Source organism: Silene latifolia, chromosome Y (assembly GCF_048544455.1).
Source record: "Silene latifolia isolate original U9 population chromosome Y, ASM4854445v1, whole genome shotgun sequence".
Classification (NCBI taxonomy): domain Eukaryota; kingdom Viridiplantae; phylum Streptophyta; class Magnoliopsida; order Caryophyllales; family Caryophyllaceae; genus Silene; species Silene latifolia.
Genome location: NC_133538.1, coordinates 132,072,518 through 132,085,082, shown reverse-complemented (window position 1 = coordinate 132,085,082; position 12,565 = coordinate 132,072,518). Strand labels below are relative to the sequence as shown.

At 39.6% G+C, this 12,565-nt stretch overlaps 1 non-coding gene across 1 annotated transcript; it reads left to right on the top strand.

Annotated features, from left to right (window-relative positions):
• Positions 1 to 7,157: 7,157 nt before the first annotated feature.
• On the top strand, positions 7,158 to 7,264 carry LOC141636014 (small nucleolar RNA R71). The gene has a single exon (XR_012540659.1). It is a non-coding gene; the product is annotated as a small nucleolar RNA R71 (small nucleolar RNA).
• Positions 7,265 to 12,565: the final 5,301 nt, after the last annotated feature.

Here is a 12,565-nt window from a genome sequence, read left to right as displayed (position 1 = left end):
TGGACGGGCGGATTGTCTTCATGTTGGACGAGCGGATTCGTGGGGTGGACGGGCGGATTGCATGTGCTGGACGGGCGGATTGTGGGCAATCCGCTCGGATTCTCTGTCATCTTCTTCCTTTCTTCTTTTCTTCCTTTCTCTTCATAAAATCCTTGAGGATTTCCTCGGGGATGCAAGGATCTTTTCTCATTATTGCCCATATACTATAGTATGTACAAAGGCCTTCTAGTCTTGTCTTCTCTTTGATGCTTGGTCATTGAATTCAATTAATTTAGCTCCATTTTGCCATGAAAATGCAAGGTTTTCACTCCTTTCCTACCAAGGGATCATAACCTCAAAGAATATGCAAAACAAAAGACCCAAATATGCACTAAAAAGCATGGGAACAAGGCTAATTCGGGGACTAAATATGCTCAAATTATGGTCACATCAAATATCCTCAAACCGAACCTTTGCTCGTCCCGAGTAAAGAGGTGACAAAGACTAGGACCGTTATTTAAACTAACCTAATAGCATAGCCGATATGAGACAATTAGCGGGTCTAACTCCGCCCCTTCAACTCACAACAAGACAACCATGAGGTAGGATGCCTTCTTGCAAGGCAAGGTGGGTCTTGCCAAAATGGCGACACATCCAAACATTAAAGCACATAAAATCAAGTAATGGATGCATCTACAAAAGAATAGCCACTTTCCTCATCTAAGTGGCGGAAATTATCTAAAGGGGAAGCAATTCAAGGGTACACACTCCTTCATAGATGCAATTTCTTCAAACTACTAAACCTAGAAGGATACCAATAAATCACCTCCAAGTTATGTCAAGCTAGGGTACCTTTGTCCTCAATCGTTAAATGTTTTTGTCAAGAATAGACTCCCTATGGTGTTAGAATCACTGGAGGATCGCGAAATTCCCCCTCTTGCCTAGACAAGAAGAAGGGTCGTCCCCTCTCTACCATGCACAAAAATGGATACGATGGATAAAGGGATCAATAGGATTTGAGTTTCATTTGGGAGTTTGCTTTGTTGTTGTTGTTTTTCCCCCCAATTTCTTGTGGCATATAACATTTGAGAATACTTTATTTTTGCCATTTCTTTTGATTTTTGCATTTCAATACTTGACAAATTATCAACTTTTTGCATTTCTTTTTGAACATTTTCAAAGTAACCCCATATGTAGTGAGGGTGCCTTATATTTGAAGCTTTAGGAGTCTATTTTTGCTCCTCTTTTCATTTGATGCATTTTGCAAACTTTCTTTCACTTTTCATTTCATTGAACTCAAATCAATATCTTTTTCTTTGTGCCCATTCCCTTTGATGATAAAAATGTGGTAGAACATGGATGATAGATGCATGGTTTCAAGGGTCACCTTGGAATAAACGGTAGCCAAGGAGTTATCACACCATAAGGTACTCTTGACTAGACCTTAATCCATGGGTCAAAGGATACTAGCATGACACATCCTAGGGTGTTTTACAAGTATTCTAACAAGCAAAGTCTTAAGAAGAAAAAGCATCTACTAGGGCCTATATACACTTGTCAAGCTTCCCAAGTAGACGGTTTTGCAAAATTTTCTAACATGCAACTACATGCCATGATGAAACTAACATATATAAATCCTAATGCAAATGATTCTACCAACTAATATGCCATATAATCTAAATACAAGTCTTAAATTCACATTGTTTATACCGCATCAATCAAAATAAAGCCACATAGTCATTAACATAAAGTGGAAAAAGGAGATTGGAAAGATCATACCATGCGGTCTTCAATATCCTCATGTCTCGGGTGTGGCGTAGTCGATCAATGTGAACAAGGATAGAACAAACACAATATATACAAGTCTACACTACAAAGGAAATGAACTTGTTTTTGGATTTTCAAATTTTTCAAATTTTTTGATTTTTTCGAAATTTTTGATTTTTTTGGATTTTTGAATAAAAGTTAAGTTAGAATTTCCCATCCTTACACTAATATGGGCATTGTCCTCAATGGCCAATATGATAGGAAATTATACAAGTATGAAGCATGAATTCTATACTAAATACAAGCTATACTAATCTACACTACATGATGCATGGTTTTTTGTTTATGACGGAGAGCGTAATTTAGATTACCTCCTGTTGCGTAAGCATGTACTTCCCCAAACCGAGATAGACATTATTTCTAATGTCTTAAATTATGGGGTAGTTCATGCACACAAGATGCAATGCATGAAACTAATTGTCATTTTGGAATTTTCAAACGGAACAACAAAAGAACACCTCAATGGGGCCGAGGTGTTACTCCTCTATGTTGCTAGGACTCTCCAACTATGATCAAGATAAAAATAAATAAAACAAAGAAAGAAGTAGACAAACCTCAAGAGGGTAGGAGCCTCCAAAGCTTGCTAGTCCTCTACCATATCATCATTGTCATCATTTTCCTCCATAGAAGCGGACCCATCACCACTTCCCTCTTCACTTCCTTGCTCACTTCCTTCATCATCTTCATTAGCCTCTTCTTCTTCATCTACCTCTTCATCAACACCCTCATCATCATCAACCTCATCATCGACATTCTTATCTTCACCCGGTCTTTCACCCCTAGATGTAATTGGAAAGAAGACTTCCTTATCTGCCCAACTAGGCAAAGGACATGAAGGATCAAGTATTCCTTGCCTAGCTAAATGAAGGAGGGGTGGATATTGGGCCAAGTATGCATCTACTCGATCATTGTAATCTTGTTTATGCATCTCTTGCATAAGTAGAGTCATTTAGTCATTTCCCACTTCAACATCTTTGGGTTTGAACTCTTGATATTTCAATGGATAGGGTGGTGTGACAATGGAGGAGGAGGGCTCTTCAATTTCGCCCCTTTATTGACGGATGATGTACTCGGCGCCTTTGGAAAGTAGAAGTAGGTAGTTTGTTCGATGAGCACTCAAGAGGCATATCTTGGAAGGCAAAGTGAAAGATCTAGCATCATTGGTGAGCCACCCATAGTTGGTGTCAAGAGAGTTATGCTTGACCCACTTGTACTTGTTAATCATGGCATCCATGTCAATGAGATGACCCCCTTTGATCGCCACATAGGTGTTATCCTTGTTGAAATTCGCGTCAAAGTGCTTGGCCAAGAGAGTAACTAGACCTCCATTTACGATAAAAGCGGTGCCTTCCTTACCACAATCAACATTGAGCCATCTTTCCACCAAAAGCCTTAGAGCATTGTAGAGCTTAGTGAATTCCCTTCCAACATTTAAGGCTGACTCAAGTAGAACACAATCGAGCTTTGTAAAGTGATTAGTGTCTTTTCTTACAAATATAGTATTCCCGATGACCTAGTGCCATACTCTAATGCCCGGATGGTGGACTAATAGAGCGCGACAAGCATGAAAGCTCACAAATTTCTTCCCGGAAATTGCCTCCCAAAGAGGAGCGGGGTCATACTTTTCAGGCATCTTATGATAATATGGTGTATCACTAAAACCTAATGCTTTACTCAAAACATCAAAGGTGATGCGCCTATGTACATTGGCAAGGCGAAACTCGATGTATGTTCTAGTCTCTACCTTAGTCACTTTCAATGAACTTAAGAATTCCAAGGTAAGGGAGGGGTATGTTAATTCTCTTGTAGTAAACAATTTTCCCAACCCCATGGCTTCGAAGAAGGCTTTTGTTTGTTCAAGGACACCCAATTTGTTCAAGGTATCTTCACATATGAATTTGGTGGGCAAAATGGCTTTCTTAGCATACTTGGCAAATGTATCCCTATGGGAGTTAGAAATGAAAATTACCTCCGAATAGTTTGATAATTGAGCAATTTCCGGAGTTGTTGATGTTTTTGCTTCCAAGGGAGGATATTGTTGTTGTTGAACTTCTAAGTTTGCACTAGCAACCACCATAGCCATTAAAGCTTTCTTTGCTTAAAGGCATTTTTGCCTTTTTGAGAGTGCCTTTGCCTTGAGTGCCTTTATTGCTCCTTTTGTTCTTGCCATTGATGATTATACCAAGAAAAGATTGAAAATCTTCAATTTCCAATTATACCCAAATCGATTTTAAGATGAAAGGATTTGCCTTTGTATTTCAAAAATCGACTGAAAGGTTGAAGATTTTGGTGCTTGGATTGATTATTGTTGTAAAAGGAGTGATTAATTGTTGTTGTAAGGAAGTTTGAATTTGATTTTGTTGAATTTGGTTGAGGAAATTTTGTTTTTGGTGATGGAGAGGATGAGGGTTTTGGGGTTTTTGGGTTTATGGGTAGTGTTTGAATGTTTGAATGAATGAATGAATGAATGAATGTGGGAAGAGGTATTTAAAACACCCGAAAATTTCAAAACTGCAGGAGGAAGACGAGCGGATTCCTGTCGGGACGCTCGGATTCTGCTTAATTTGACTTCAGGAAATCTCGCCGAAAGTAAAGACGAGCATCTTTCAGTGAAGACGAGTGGATTCTGCAATTCAGGACGAGCGGATTCCCTTAAAGACGAGCGGATTCTGTTACAGCGAATTTCCTTAATCTGCACTGGCAAAAAGACGAGCGTCTTCATGCAAAGACGAGCGGATTCTTTCAGACGAGCGTCTTCTCAGCTGGGACGCTCGGATTCTCTAACATACCAAAATTTTCAACTTAGCAGCTCATTTGGACGGACGGATTCTCCCATAGATGCTCGGATTCCCATAAGACGAGCGGATTACCCATAAGGACGCTCGGATTCCACCTGGTCTACCCGGATTGAGTTCCGTCCGTGCACTTGCATATCCCGTGTCATTTTCATTCTTCAAATACCGTGTTCTTCATTGTAGGGGCACTACAAAGGCATGAATAGCCTAGGCAATTGCTATCCCCACAATAAGTTAAAGCACTAAATATCAATAAAATCATTAGTCCCTCCTTCACTTCTCTCAAAAATGATAAATATCTTAATCAAAGCATAAAAATCCAAAAATGACATAAATGCAATGTAAGAATTAAAATGCAAGTTAGGGAGTTAGAAATATTTACAAATGGTGGTTTGGAGAGGACTCCACCAAACTCTCATCCTTAGAGAGATGTCATGGGGGCATGTCCAAGGTATTGTTGATGTTACTCAACACCTTGAAGAAGTAGTCAAAAGCTTGTTCATTATCATGGTAAAGATCCTCAATAGATCTTTGCACTTGTTGTCCTTTATATTGGTCTTGATCGATAGCATTACCAATGTAGGGATTGAAAATCCCTTCAAACTCATCGTCCCATAGACCACAAACTTCATCGACTTGGTCATTAAAGATCGCTTGAGTTGATAGAGACAACTCTCCTTCTTTCTTGTTTTGGCCAATGAGGCCCTCCTCTTCATTGCTTGACTTTGGTGAGCTTTTTAAGCTCTCTTTGTTACAATTTCCTTGCTCTTTTGATGGAGCATCATCGACTTTCTTCTTACATTAGAATTCCGACTTCTTCCTATCATCCTTCCAGCTATAATGATCAACCATAAAACATGGTTCATGCAAACGGGGAGCTCTGATGGTCTTGTCAAGATTGAAAGTTATGCTTTCATCTTCCACTTTTAGAGTGAGCTCTCCATGCTTCACATCTATCACCGCACCCGCGGTGTGCAAGAAAGGTCTACCTAGAATGATTGGAATATTGGAGTCATGTTCCATGTCAACAATGACAAAGTCCACCGGGATGAAAAATTTCCCAACTCTTACGGGAACATCTTCCCATATCCCTAATGGTGTCTTCGTCGATCTATCGGCCATTTGGAGTGTGATATTGGTGCATTTAAGCTCTCCCATCCCTAACCTTTTACTCACCGAGTACGGCATAACACCCACACTAGCCTCTAGATCACATAAGGCTTTGTTGATCGTGGTGTCGCCAATGGTACACGGTATTGAGAAGCTTCCCGGATCTTTAAGTTTTGGAGGTGAACTCCCTTAAAGTATTGCACTACTCACCTTAGTGAAGGCGATAGTCTCAAGCTTCCGGATCAACTTCTTTTTCGTAAGGATGTCTTTCATGTACTTTGCATAGGCCGGCACGTGATTGATTAATTCCGTGAAAGGAATTGAGACTTCCAAATTCTTCACAATCTCCATAAATTTTCCTAGTTGGTCATCAAATTTGGGCTTAGCTTGACGACTTGGAAAAGGAAGCCTAATCACAATGGGTTCCTTCTCCTTGGCCTTGTCTTCACTTTACTTTGAAACTTCTTCTTTTGATGGTTCTCCATCCTTGGAGTTTTGCACAACTTCTTCTTTGTCACTAGCTTCCACCACTTCATCCTCAGCTTGCTTCTTCGGTGCTTCATACCTCGTACCACTTCTCAAGTGAATGGCACTAACCGTTTCATGTCTTGGGGGATTACTTTGAGGTGGTAATTGCCCCTTTTGTCTTTGTGAGCTTGAAGATGCTAGTTGAGTCAATTGGGTTTCCAACATTTTGGTGTGGGCTAGGATGTTGTTGATGGTGATTTCCTTTGCTTGACCATCCTTTTGCATTTGAGTGAAAAACTCTTGTTGATTCTTTTGCATTTAGAGGACCGCTTTTTGAACAACAAAACCTTGGTCATTTTGTTGATTGTATGGAGTTTGATTTTGGTAACCTTGGTTTTGGTTGTAAAAGGGTCTTTGATTTTGGTTTCTCATGGGAGGTGAGGTGAATGTTGGTTGAGGGTTTTGAACATTTTGGCTTTGTATAAGAGATTTGGGTGGAATTTGGTGTTTTCATTGTAATAATTTGAATAAGGGGTACCACTCTTGTATGCTTGAAAAACATTCACTTGTTCATTTGTTCCCCTACATTCACTTTGGTCATGTCCCAAAGTTCCACAATTCTTACATATACCACTTGGGATTGATGAAGATGCCGTCATGGCATTAACATGTTGCTTTGGTGATTTTGAGGCTTCTTCAAGTCTAGCCATAGCTTTTTCGAACTTCAAATTGATGGTATCAATGTGAGCACTAAGTTGAGCACCCAATTGAATAAAAGAGTCCACTTCACGCTTTCCTCCTCTAGTAGCCTTGCGAGGTCTACTATATTGTCAATTATGGACCGCCATTTCCTCAATCTTGTTCCAAGTTCGATTGTCGTCAACTTCGGTGAACATGCCATTTGATCCCATGTTGAGAATGTTTCTTGAGTCTTCATAAAGACCGTTCCAAAATTGTTGTACTAAGAACCACTCGCTAAGTCCATGATGAGGACATGAGCGACAAATTCCTTTGAATCGCTCCCAAGCTTCATACAAGGATTCTTCATCTCTTTGCTTAAAGCCCGTAATTTGAGCTCTTAGCATGTTAGTCTTTTTCGGTGGGTAGAACTTTTTGTAGAAAGCTATAGCCAATTTCTTCCAATAGTCAATTCCGAGAGTAGCCTTATCAAGGCCTTTCAACCATTGTTTTGCGGTGCCAATTAGAGAAAAAGGAAATAAGACCCATCGAATTTGGTCTTGAGTTACACCGGTTTGAGAAATCGCATCACAATAGTCACAAAAAGTCTCCATATGAGAGTGAGGGTCTTCACTAGGCATCCCCCCCAAATTGGCTTCTTTTGACTAATTGGATAAATGCGGATTTGGCAATGAAATTTCCGGTTAAGTGTTGTGGTGTGGGAGTACCATTGGGTAGGTTCTCCTCGGTTGGTATGGAATGTGATGAAAATTTAGGCATTGTGAGTTGATTTTGTGTTGGATTTTGTGTTGGGTTCTCCTCACCTTCTCTTGCAAAAGGGTTGACGAACTCAATAGTGTTTGGTTGAATATCTACAACTTCACCAATACCTTTCAAAGTTCTCCTAGCAAGTCTTCTATTGTTTGTCAAAGTCCTTTCAATTTCGTGATCAAATGGTAACAAGTTACCTTGTTATCTTCTAGACATGCAAAATATCAAACAACTCGAAAATAATTAGAACAAACCTTGAGGAGTATTACTTCCCCAAGGCAAAGAAAGACACAACTAATAACAATTTAAGAAAATCTAAATCAAGTTAACACCGTCCCCGGCAACGGCGCCATTTTTGGTCGGACTCACTTGAAGGTTTAGTTTTCCGTACTTGTCATTAGGAGCACCTAGACAAAAACACAATTTATAACTCCACAAGCAACTCTACAATTAGTAAAGAGGCAAGTAAAGGTCGGATCCCAAGGGACGGGAATTGAGATGAGATTTTCAATTGCAACTAGTGGTGTCTAGGGGTGTCACAATTTGGGGTTTAAAGTAGAAGATCACTAAACTAAATAGCAATAAAAGTAAACAAGCAAGATGATAAAAAAGGGATGTAAACAATTGATAAAAGGCACTAGGGTGTCATGGGGTCATAGGGGATTCATGGGAATTGATCATACAAACATATTCTCAAATTATAAGCAAGCAATTATTGTTGTGATGGATCGAGTTGGTTTATATCTTACAATCCTAGGAAAGTTTGGGTCCCGGAGCCGAATCGATTAGATTGTACAACACCTACAAGTTGACTTAATCTTCCCTACTCAACTATATGCATGGTCTAATGAGACTCGAGTTGGTTTATGTCTTACAAGTATCATTGAAAAGATAGGTGATGGGTAAAAAATGCAAGGATTCATAGGCTCGCATTTCATCAAACATAACATGTGCATAAGTTGAGATCACAACAAGCAAGCAAATAAACTATGAAAACATATTAATTTAAGCATGAATCATCCACCATGTTGGTTTCCCCTAATTACCCATTAACCTTAGCTAAGGAAACTACTCACTCATTATCATGTTGAACATGCTAGCAAGGTTGTCAATCATACCAACAATGTAAAACATGATGAATAAATGAAGATAATTAACAATAATTAAAAAGGGATTAAGAGAATTATACCTAATAATGATTCTAATAATAAAGCTAAGAATAATAGAAGTACTTGATGATTGATTGGAAGGTTGTCAATCTCCCAATAATAACCCAAATAATCTTCAATTACCCAAAAAGAAAGATGAACAAAAGAGAGATTAAGGAAATGAGATTTGTATTAAGACTTGGTTAAATATTGATTACAAGATTAAAGAGAGATTTGATTGATATAAACTACACTAGAGATTGCTAAGAAGAACATGATAACCTAATTAGACTAATGGGGTATTTATAGTGGGGATTAAGTACATAAATTAGGGTTTACTAAGGGCTTAAATGACAATTAAGTCCTTGAGTAATCGACGGTCTCAAGACAGACTCCGGTCTCCTTTTCGCCGATCTTTGAAAAATATGCGCATCCTTCATTGAACAAGTAGAAGACGGATTAGGTGTCACACAATCCGAGCGTCCAGAGCACGGGACGGGCGGATTGTCTTCTTGTTGGACGAGCGGATTCGTGGGGTGGACGAGCGGATTGTCTTCTTGTTGGACGAGCGGATTCGTGGGGTGTACGGGCGGATTGTGGTGTTTCTGGACGAGCGTCCAGCTGAGGAAGACACTTGGATTGCATGGGATGGACGGGCGGATTGTAGGCAATCCGCTCGGATTCTCTGTCAGCTTCTTCCTTTCTTCTTTTCTTCCTTTCTCTTCATAAAATCCTTGATGATTTCCTCAGGGATGCAAGGATCTTTTCTCATCATTGCCCATCTACTATAATATGTACAAAGGCCTTCTAGTCTTGTCTTCTCTTTGATGCTTGGTCATTGAATTCAATCAATTTAGCTCCATTTTGCTATGAAAATGCAAGGTTTGCACTCCTTTCCTACCAAGGGATCAAAACCTCAAAGAATATGCAAAACAAAGGACTAAAGACAATAAATGACCCAAATATGCACTAAAAAGCATGGCAACAAGGCTAATTCGGGGACTAATATGCTAAAATTATGGTCACATCAACGAGAACGACCGCGACCCCGGCCACGACCTCTAAAACCTGAAGTAGAAGACCGTCCACTAACGGTACGAGGAACTAGAGCCGCCCGTAAAGCAGCTGCAACTGCGGGTGAGTCCGCCACATGTGTGCTCACCATGGCTGAAGTAGAGGCTGTGGCTGAAGCTGTGACCGCCACTGAAGAAGAAAGGCTTGCAACAGTGCTAGCAGTAGTAGTGGCTGTGACTGAGGTGGTAGCTGAAACGGGGCTAGCAGCAGTGCTAGCTGCAGTAAACACAGTACTGGCAGCCGAAACGACTGGCAGGTGCGGAGACGGTAGTAACAGCAGGGACTACCGTCTCAGAAAGAGACAAGGATAGACTGGAAGTGGAGCTCGTAGAAGGCATAGAGCTAGAATTCATCCTATACAAATAGGGCAAGGGAAAAGCGATAAGAAATCAGCGTGAAAACAACATGAAGCTTCCCTTAAACAGTCGAGAAAAATTCGACTACAGCCCAAAAATTCCCAAATGTTCCTCAAAAATTCGAATGATAGAAGGTAGACAGCAATAGGGGAAGAGTGGCAAATGACAGAAGCAGCAGATTAAGCAACAATTGAGGCAAATAAAGCAAAAAGCAGCAGCAAAAGCCAGTTTACAGTCGAAAATTTCGACTGAAAATACCCCTAATCGCCAATTTCCCACAAAAATTCGAATGAAACAAGCAAATATCAACGAGGCATGGGAATTAAGCATCAAGTAGGACGAATTAAGCATTGAAACAGAATTATAGTTGAAAATTTTGACCCTATAATAAAGGCCAAAACCCTGATTCTTGATTATCCTCATAAAAAGCAAAAATTAAAGAAATTAAAGGATAAAGAAGAGTAAGGATTACTTACTTGATGATAAAGAACCCACAAAGAATAATTAATCGACAAGAAACAAGAAAAATGGGCGATTTTTGATCGAAAAACCGCGGAACCCTAATTCCTCTAATAGGCCGTGTAAAACAACGAGAATCAAAGGGAAAGTAAAGGGCAAATGACGATTAATTAACAATAAACACAATGTAGGTGGTGGATTTGGCAAATGGGCAAGAAAAATGAAGATTTTGGGGGGTTTTTTGATCGCAAATAGGGAAGAAGGACGAAATAAGGACGAAGAAAATGAAATAATAAAACAAAGGAGGGAGTTAAAGAGACTCCCTGCGTGTAAATTCCAATTTTACTCGATCGAGTGGTTTAGAACTGCTCGATCGAAAAATTCTTGTATTCATTTACTCAATCGAGTAAAAAGTTACTCGATCGAGAACTCCCCTTTTCAGCTTTAGTCGATCAAGTAAAATGGGATCATTCGATCGAACAGATTCCACTCGATCGAGTACAAAAAGTACTCGATCGAGCTCTTTTCCTCGTGTAGGCTCTTGAATTTTCTATTATTCCTTTGAATTTGCGTATAATTCCCGAAACCTGCATAAAAACACTCGCAAAAATATCCCAAAATACCAAAAATAAAAAGTAACAGTCTATAGTCTCTAATCTACGCTAAAAATTGTCTAAATTCTAATTGTCCTAATTAAAAGAAATAAATAATATTCAACGGAAAATTTAAAAATTGTTTATACAATTTGTTACACGGGGCATTTCCCCGCTCACTTCTCGAAGCAATTCAGCAGCCCCTCGGAGGGCTTCTGACTGGAGGACGTCATCTCAGCAACATTAATCGTCCTCTTCAATTTCCACGAGCTTGCATTTGAATCATTGGGAGGAGAATAGTTGACGTCCACGTACGCGCGAACTTTTTTCATCCTTACTCCTTTCTCACCGGCTTTAACATCGCCACTCCCAATTTGACTGATATTAATTGCACAATACCCTTTGACAGGTCCTGCATTATTTTCATATGTACCTACAGCAAGGAAAACAGGCGAACTTTCCTCCTTTTTGCTCTCAACCTAAGGCGGAGGGGTCACAATAGCAGCACAATACTCCAAATTCTCGTTTGGAGTGTCAATAGGAGTGTCAATAGAAGAGAGGGCATTGCAAGGCTGAGCTTGCATGGGAGCCCTTCGGAATTTAGACAGATGGAATATCAATTCCTCGTCTCCAATCTGAAAAGTCAATGTCTTGCCCCTGACATCTATTACTGCACGGGCAGTAAATAAAAATGGTCTCCCTAAAATAATAGGGGTATGAGCATCTTCGGGGATGTCAAGTACAACGAAGTCAACGGGAATAAAGAACTTCCCGATCTTAACAGGTATGTCTTCTATGACACCTAGTGGCCGTGATATGCTACGGTCGGCCATCTAAACAGTCATGTTTGTGCAATTAAACTTGGTCAAATCAAGTCTCTTAGCCAGAGACAGTGGTAAGACACTCACTGATGTGACCATAATTAGCGCATGTTTATTTCCCTTTGTAGTCTTCTGTATATATTGTCTTGTATATATTGTGTTTGTTCTATCCTTATTCACATTGATTGACTACGCCACATCCGAGACATGAGGATAAGGAAGACCGCATGGTATGATCTTTCCAATCTAATTTTTCCTCTTTATGTTAATGACTATGTGGCTTTATTTTGATTGATGCGGTATAACAATGTGAATTTAGGACTTGCATTTAGTTTATATGTCATATTAGTTGATAGAATCACTTGCATTAGGATGTTTATATTAGTTGCATTATGGCATGTAGTTGCATGTTAGAAATGTTTTGAAAAATGCCTATTTAGGAACTTTGACAAGAGCAACTAAGCCATTACAAATACTTGTTCAACT